Here is a 9,737-nt window from a genome sequence, read left to right as displayed (position 1 = left end):
ATATAGGGGTTTCATTGAGAGAGTCTTATTATAAGCGCAGTCTTAGTAAGAGATGTTGTTGAGACTTAGAGAGTCTTATTGAGTGAGTCTTAGAAAGAGAGTCTTAGAGAGAGTTTTATTAAAAGCGCAGTCTTAGAAGAGAGATGTTGTGAGAGAGGGATGTTGTTGTAAGATAGATTGTTCGTGTTATAAAGATATTCATATATATTAAAATGTTCATACTTAGATGTGTAATGGAAGCTCTTTGAGTGAGGAGACAGTGTTCAGACAGTCTTAGTGTAGATATGAGATGTGTATGTGAAGACATTTTATAACACAGATATATAGACATATAATACAATTTTCACTTTACCTTTTTGGTAGAATCACAACACAAAGACGACATTTATAAAAACACATGATGGGTTTATTTCTTCTCACGACCGACCGTGGTTTTTATCATCAAGAATTGAAAGCTTCATTCTAAGTTTCACAAGTGACCATCTCGCTTCTAGGCGTTCGAATGTCAAACTGGACTGTCGTCTGCCGACCTCAGACTCTCTCTGAGTTTCTCCCAGTTTCTCCTTTATTAACTCTAAAGTTTTCTAACTATATCTAGAACTTCCCATTTTTCCATGACGTCATACACATGTTAAAACATGTGTCTTCTTTCACGTGTTCTGGACATGCGTGTCCAAAACTTTTCCTTTTTTTACAAAAGGAATTTTAACCTATATTCTCAGTAACCTATATTTCCAATATGTTAAAACATGTTTATTAAATTATCTTGTAGCTGCATTCTTTCAATTGAATTTTCATAACAAAATTGACAGTGCACGTTCTTTTCTTGAAACTATTTTATCTCTAAGATAAACAATCGTTTGTTTTACATTCCATTTTCTAATTCTCACACGTAATCTATTTCTAAACCTAAATTACGAGGTTCGAATTTCGTCTATGCTATTTCATTTCCATTTTAACTGAATCACTCTATTTTTATACTTACATGAAAAGGAGACAGCCCTTATCATGTAACACAATGACCATGAAATTGAAATGGCCGAGCACACCTTTTTCTATGTTAGCCGACTTCGGGGACTCATGGAGTACGTTAAATAAATAACAGCTCACATCGATGCTGAGCGCCTGCATTTCCTTAATGCAGCATACGTCATTGACAACATGGGTCTGCCACTCTATGGGGAGAAAAGAATGGTTTTACTTGCCATCTTAGCAGTAGCGAGAATGCTGATTTGGATCACTTGCCTCAAAAAAGGCTGTTCATGATCGGGATCTAATTGTTTACTTTAAACATTTGCTTAAAGTAAACAAGTAAAGATCAGATGTAATTGGAGGAGGTTGCCTAAAGTGGATTTCAATATGGTTGTGTTCAGTAAGGTAGTGTTATGCACCCACCTTCAAAAACGTGGATGCATAACACTAGTTTATACATCCGTCGAGGAACCAGGCTTGAATTTTTGTTTCCACCATAAAGCATGGCATACGCGGACTTAGATTCTTCAGAAGTCATCCCATTAGAATAGCTAAGGCATTGAAAAGACTCTTGGCTGGTGGTACAAATGAGATTCCGTTCCTGTTTTGTTTTTGGTACTAGAAAACCTCCGAGTTTGACCAACCCATGCATTCATTTCTTTTTGCCCTTTTCTCTGCTCGGAGGCCACCTTTCAACCCAATTTTGCCTTCCTGATATTTTCTCACATTCCTTAATAAATAAACCCGATCCAAACTAGAGACTGTTCTGTTTGTTTTCGGTTCCCGGAAAACAGTGGGTGATCTAATACTTGCTAAGGGTTGGCAGGGACCATACTAACACACCCATAGTAGGCATTTTATTTTGTTCAAATATTTTCGTTTTTGGAGTTTTCTTAGCTTTTCTCCACCACAAACTTTTTTCACAACCAAATTCAAAGTTTTTTTTTCATCCAATGAACTTTTTTTCTCATTTTGCATCTTTTATCATTTAAATGGTGCCAGTCAAGAGTAATCCCCAATATTTTAAAGACCTTTTAGAAAGATCCTGCACCCATCCCTCTCCCCCAAAATTTCTTATCGAGCTTCATGCCTAAGTTTTTGTTCGTTAATTTTTACTTTTATTGTTCAAACTTTAAATTATAAAACTTACGATCAATAAACTATATAAATAGGAACACAGTGTAGTATCTGTTCTGATAGTACACGTCACCTTTTCTGACCTTCATCAGTGGAGGAGAAATCCTTAATGACTGAGGCAATTTTAATTTTTTGTTCCTATCCAGAGTGCCCCTTTTTGGGTAGCTGGATTTTCCTCACATTAAAAACCGACCTTGTGTCTAATTCTGTCATCGTGAGGATGCAAGTGAATAAGAACAATGGAGATAAGGTCTTACAAATCAAGGGAGATAACTTATTATAAATCAAAGTCGAATTATCTCTCTTTATTGAGGAAAGGTATAAAACTAAGTCGACTTACGGAATAATCAATTGTATGTTGGTAAAAATAAGTTTGTATCGATAAAATTGGCAATTCGGAATCTTAATTCATTGTTTTAAGGGAGGTAATTCTATTTTAGTCAAGTAGTTAAAAAATCATTGTTTCTTACAATTGTTTGAAAGTTTTAAGAAAAATACAATACCGTCACATTTTTCATTGTTTTGGTCGTTATTAACGTTATAAAACTTTGTTATATTCAATAAAATCATATATTAACGTTATAAAACTTTGTTATATTTAATAAAATCATATATTAACGTTATAAAACTTTGTTACATTTAATAAAATCATATATTAACGTTATAAAACTTTGTTACATTTAATAAAATCATATATTAACGTTATAAAACTTTGTTACATTTAATAAAATCATATATTAACGTTATAAAACTTTGTTATATTTAATAAAATCATATATTAACGTTATAAAACTTTGTTACATTTAATAAAATCATATATTAACGTTATAAAACTTTGTTACATTTAATAAAATCATATATTAACGTTATAAAACTTTGTTATATTTAATAAAATCATATATTAACGTTATAAAACTTTGTTATATTTAATAAAATCATATATTAACGTTATAAAACTTTGTTACATTTAATAAAATCATATATTAACGTTATAAAACTTTGTTACATTTAATAAAATCATATATTAACGTTATAAAACTTTGTTATATTTAATAAAATCATATATTAACGTTATAAAACTTTGTTATATTTAATAAAATCATATATTAACGTTATAAAACTTTGTTACATTTAATAAAATCATATATTAACGTTATAAAACTTTGTTACATTTAATAAAATCATATATTAACGTTATAAAACTTTGTTATATTTAATAAAATCATAAATAAAGCAAAGTTTTGTTTTATGTTAATATACATTATAAAACTTTATTTAATAAAGTTTTATAATGTATATTAACGTTATAAAATAAAGTTTTTTTTTTAGGAAAATCGAGTTACCCGCGCTTTGAACAGTGAATTAAGATTCACAGTTAATAATCCTTTATCGTTGCACGTTTCATTCTTTTAGGCAAAAAATCGTTATTTAACATTTTTATGTTTTCGATCATAATTCTCCTAAAGTCTGAGTGTGGGCAGAGCTATATCTTTTTAAGTGTTGACTTATGGAACTGGAGTCGGAAAGATTGAGAGGTAGTTTTCAAGATAATTTGGTAATACTATAAAAAAAAAGAAAAGAAAAAAGATCAATACGTAAATTGGGAAAAATGAAAAAGAATTCATTAAACAGAAACTCTCCGTGCTTTTCAACAATATACGTTTACACACACACACACACACACACACACACACACACACACACACACACACACACACACACATATATATATAGCCATAAATACAGCCACTCTGATGAGTCGTAGACGATGAAACACGTGTCAGTGGATAATTACATTTTAAAAATAATATATATATATATATATATATATATATATATATATATATATATATATATATATATATATATAGCGACAGCTAAGAGAGAATTTACTGAAACAACCCCAAAACGAATCCAAGCACAGAAATTAGGAACCCATGATTCTTGGAAAATCTACAATAGTGTAGTAAATAATGGGCAATCAACAATTCCACCACTAAACAACAATCATGAGGTTGTTTGCTCAGCAACCGAGAAGGCTAACATGCTCGCCAGTCGGTTTGCCTCCAACTCCACACTGGACCCTGTTAACAACCCCCTCCCTGACTTTCCTTTGCGAACAGACGCCATTAGATGATCTGAAAATCACCCCTTCTCAGGTGCATGCTATCATAAAAAACTTGGACACTTCAAAAGCATGTGGACCTGATCTCATCCCGGATGTGCTTTAAAAAAAGTGCTCCGTCGAGGTAGCTCCAGTTCTCTCCAAACTTTACAACAAATGCCTTAATGAATCTTGCTTTCCGAACTGCTGGAAAACTGCTTCTGTGGTACCAGTTTAAAAGAATTCTGGCGAAAGAATTGACCCATTAAATTATCATCCCCATTAGCCTTCTCCCACTTTTCGCCAAAATATTTGAGTCCATAATTAATAAAGCTCTAGTCCATCACCTTACAGATGCTAAACTTCTGACCGACCAACAATATGGATTTAGGCAAGCCCGTTCCACAGCAGATATCCCAACTGTAATCTCTGAACATATATACCATTCACTGGACAAAGCAGGGGAAGGTAGAGCGGTAACTCTAGATATATCTAAGGCTTTTGACAGGGTATGGCATGAAGGTCTTCTCAGGAAAATCAGATCATACGGTTCTACTGGAAGAATACTTAACAAAATTAAATCCTTCTTAGATAAGAGAAAAATTCAGGTTGGCCTCGATGGTTGTACATTGAACAATATGATATAAATGCGGAAGTGCCTCAGGGGTCTATCCTTGGACCTTTATTATTCCTAATATTCATAAATGACCTCCCCGACAAAATTGCCTCTGAGATGTGTATATATGCTGATGACACCACGCTCTATAACAGGCACAACAAGAAAACAAATGACTACATATCCAGGGAAATGGCAGAAACACAAAAGGATCACCTCCAATCTGTAGTGGAATGGAGACAAAAATGGATGGTCACATTCAAGGCAGCCAAGACTAAACTTGTTTCCTTCAATAATTACAAGAAACCTTCTCTACCGCCAATAGAAATGGCCAAAGATTCATTAACTGAAAGTACTTCTTTTAAACTCCTCAGCCTAACGTTCACAGGAAACATCAGTTGGAACAATTATATTGAGAGAATTGCCAGGACCACTGTGAGGAAGGTAGACTCTCTCTACCGTGCTAGAAAGCTACTAACGCCTGAAAATATCCTGTACCTCTATAAAGGCCACCATTCGCCCATGTATGGAGTATTGTTGTCATATTTGGGCTGGTGCATCTGCTACTAGTTTCTCGCTCCTAGACAAGGTTCAAAAGAGAGTCGCCAACCTGATAGGTCCTGAACTGTCATCTAAGCTTCAGCCTCTGTCTCATCGACGAAATGTAACATCCCTCTGCCTGTTCCACAAGTACTTTAACGGTGAATGCTCTGATGAACTGCAAGCACTCGTACCCCCCTCGACGTAAATACTCTCGACAAACCCGACAAGCAGCTAAATCCCACCCCTTTACAGTAGAGATCTCGAGATGTAAGAGAGCCTTCTACTCCAGTAGTTTCTTCCCCAGAACCGCTAGACTTTGGAATTCCCTTCCGGGTTCCTGCTTCCCCAAATTTACTGACATGCAGAAGTTCAAGTGTAACGTGAACCGACACCTTGCTGCCCAACTCCCCACATAGTACCCCTGAAGCTTATGTCCCTGATAGTAGCCTCCTTCATCAAAGTGGCAATGTGCCTTGTTTGGGGTGAAAATGTAATAAAAAAAAAGCTATGTTGAAAGTTTAGTCTAAAGCAAGTGAAGGCTAGTTTGGATTATCTTTTTTTGTTGTTTTTACAAAGGAGTCACCACTTATCAAGGCCAGGAGGCCATTCGAGGATAAGGATTAATGAGTGTACAGTGGTCAAGGGGAACATGTCACTCATCGTTAGTAGTGGAAATTTGGTAAATTGGATTAATTAAGGGGATGGCTCATCAAGAATTTGTTTATGTTGGACTTGAAGACAACCATATTGTAGTCAGTTGGAAAGCAGGAAAACGGAAAAGGGGATGTTGCGAATATAGACTCCAAGTCTGCGCATGTGTCTTAGTGGGAGATAATGAGATATATTAAAGTAGTTATAAAGTAGTTATAGGATATGGAGGAGTTATAGTAGATTAGAGAAGATGGAAAGTTTTTTAGGAGAAATAATTCTATATTATCTTAGCTAGTTCTGAGTCCACAGAGATTTGTAAATGCAAGCCTTAAGAGTATATGTGAATTGGTTGTGATTGAATGTGTGTCTGATTTGATTATATTTTTTGTTTGAGCTGCCATTTAATTTAATAGTTTCAGTTTTAGAGTGAGAAGTGCTGGACAAAGTGGATGTGCATAATTCCAAATATTGTACAACTGATGATAGAGTAGTCGCTCTAAGTGCTACCAAAGAGTTAGGGTTTCTGTACTGCCAGTTGGAATACAGCAGCCCGACAAAATGTCAAATCAATACCCTCAAACCTGTCGGACAAGAGTCGTCCAGTTTAATCGCGTGAACATATGTGGCAGTCAAACATGCCCAAGATATGTGGCAGTCAAACATGCCCAAGATGCCCAATTTAGGGAAAGGGGATGAGTTGGAAACCGGGTATGGTATTCACTGCTTTAATTTGGAAGCAAGGTCAAGCATTGAGTGGCTCTGCTGAATCTTCATGAACGCACTTCTGTCTGTCGAATAAGAAAAGAGGGAGTATGTAAGCCAGTCAATAGGCAGAGCCTACCTACTTTTTAAGCAGTTTCGGTTTGAAACCAGTAATGTGTTTGAGTCACCAACTCTGAGAAGGACCAGGATTAAGGAGGTCTCCTTCCGTTTGTTTGATGCCAAAACAAATGAGGAGATCTACAGGTCTGTCAGCATTGAGAAATGGTAACTCTGTGCTTGAGTTCTAAATCAGGTATTACTGCAATTCCGTATGAGTAGTTTGGGTTAATTGAGTTAGTATTAAGGATAATAAGTATCTAATGAAAAGTTACACTCGTCCACAAAAAAAATAAAATTTAAGGATATGGTTCCTTCATCTCGTTAAAAATGAAAAAGATGGGGGGGGGGAAACATTAGATTTAAAAGATGAATAAAATATGGATTAGTGTGTTGTGGTAGTAAGACAAGTTATTGCTGTGAATGCCTTACAGGAGGGAACCAGGTATGGAAGCTCATTAGTTTGGCAATTCTAATTTATTTATTTTATATTTATTTATTAACACCACAAGAGACAGCTGGTGTTTACTGGAAATGAAGCGAGTATTTCTTATGTTTATGCCTATTTTTTTTTTTATCTATATATCTTTCTCTTAGTCTGTCTGTCTGTCTGTCTGCCCATTCCACTTACTCTTGGAAACTACTGAGCCAATCCAGCTGAAATTTTGTATGGACCTTATTATGAGAAGGTACTGTGGACTAAGTATTATGGTATCCCTTCGATGCATAGTAAGGGATTAACAGGGATTGATGGGGATTAAAAGGTTATTAATATAAAATATGTGGAATCTTCTAATTAACGAGTCCAGCCTTGCTGATCTGATAGCTAGATGTGGTCTGGTCGACAGGTTTCGGGTTGAGCATCCGGGTCGGGAGATGTGGACGTGGACCAATAGCGTTTCCTCCTATCCAAACACTTACTTGGACAGGATGTTAGTTAGGAGTGGCGAAGTAGACTCCTTATCTTGTCCAACGTTCACTTGGCTATGTCAGACGGACCATAAACTTTTTATGGCCCGGCTGAAGCTAGGAAATACACCTAAGTTAGAGGCTCACTGGAAGTTAAACACCTCCCTTCTGGAGATACAAGACTTCCAAGAGAAGCTAATAGAATTAATTCAAAAAGCACTAGTGGGGGCAGTTACCGGAAGTAAGTGGTGGGTAGGTCTAAAAGCCAAAATTAGAACCTTCTCCGTCAAGTATGCCCAGTACCTCGCACTAGATAAGGCCAAGATGAAGAAGAAGCTAGAGCAGAAACTAGCCTGGGCTATGGGGGAAGATGATAGGGTTAGTCAGGAACTAGCTAAGCAGGACCTTCTGCGTGAGAATAACGAGCGTTATGAAGGTTAAGTAGTCAGAGTTTAGGAAGGTAGACAATGAAGCAGTCAACTCCAACACTGACGCACATCGTGAAATTTCTAGGCGTGGCTCGGACAAGTACATTGCAAAGGCAAGACATCTGGATGGACGCATCCTGGAATCGACTCGGGAGATCTGTGAGGGGGGTTCGAGAACATTTCGAGGAGCATTTTACAGAGCAGCCTGATCTTCCAGTCCTTGAGTTTAGCGACTATTTGGCTGACTCTCCCCGCCTTGAGGCGGCTAGAGCAGCTAGTTGCGAGGGCCGGGTGACGGAGCAGGAGGTTTTTACTGTGCTGAAGCAGGTCAGCTGTGACAGATCGCCAGGACTCGATACTCTGCCATACGAACTGTATTTGAGGCTGTCACCCATGTTTCTGCCTTTTCTGACGGATGTGTTCAACCATTGGTTTGCTCAGGGATCCATCCCGGGGCAAGTCATCAAAGGAGTGATCACATTGCTGAGGGAAGGTGACGGGCATGGTGGGAAGAGTTAGACGATTACAAGCTCATAACTCTGCTAAACACAGAGTTGAAGATTTTGGCCGAGGTCCTGTTGAATCGGCTGCAGGTGGTTATTGGTGAGTTGTTTGAACCGGAACAGAACTACGCTGTGAAGGGGAGATCGATTCTGAACAACTTGCACCTGATCCGCATGATCCTAGATGACGACACGGAAGCCGTGCTGATCAGCTTAGATCAGTCCAAAGCTTTCGCTAGGGTCGACCATCATTTCTTGGCATCTGTCTTAGAGGCCGCCCGTTTTAAACCGGACTTCTGCAAGTGGATTTCTGTGATGTATCGACAGCCCACAGCAGTCGTGCAAGTCAACGGAAAGCGCTCAAAACCCTTTGTTATCTCTCGGTCGGTTCGTCAGGGTTGTCCACTGTCGCCCCTGCTCTATGTCCTGGCTTTGGAGCCCCTGCTCCGCAAGCTGAGACGTGGGGAGGCAAATTTGGCCCTGCGCGGAATTACAATACCTGGTGGCTCAGCTGCCAAGGTATCCGCGTTTGCCGATGATGTCACAGTCTTTGTGTCGAGCTTCAGAGACATCGAGATCATGTTGGAGGCACTCGCTCAGTATGAAAGAATTACAGGGACTAAGATAAACCACAGCAAGTTGGTAGGACTGCGGTTGGGCGCCTGGAGTGGCAACGCAAACCTCTCGGTGCTCTTCAGCTGGACGGATGGCCTGATTTGGATCCTCGGTGTGTGGTTCAGACCGGGTCTCCAGCTTGATAAAAATTGGTTGGAGGTATGGTCAAAGGTGGAGGCTGCAGTCAATTCGTGGCTTCCTAGGAAACTTGCCTTAAAGGGTAGAGCTGAGGCGTGTACCACTTACGTCTTTCCTCTCATCCTTTACCGACTGGCCGTACTTCCCCTGCCTGCACAACACCTAACAGCTCTTGTCGAATTCTTGTCCTTGCTTATTTGGGACAGAGGAATACACTGGGTGAGCAGACAGGTCTCTCTTCAACATCCGTGTGAGGGAGGCTTGGGAATGCCCGACTTGAAGTGTCATCGAGCCGCTGAGAG

The sequence above is a fragment of the Euprymna scolopes genome, chromosome 32, assembly GCF_053919585.1.
Source record: "Euprymna scolopes isolate OS-2025 chromosome 32, ASM5391958v1, whole genome shotgun sequence".
Lineage (NCBI taxonomy): Eukaryota > Metazoa > Mollusca > Cephalopoda > Sepiida > Sepiolidae > Euprymna > Euprymna scolopes.
This window is presented reverse-complemented; position numbering follows the sequence as displayed.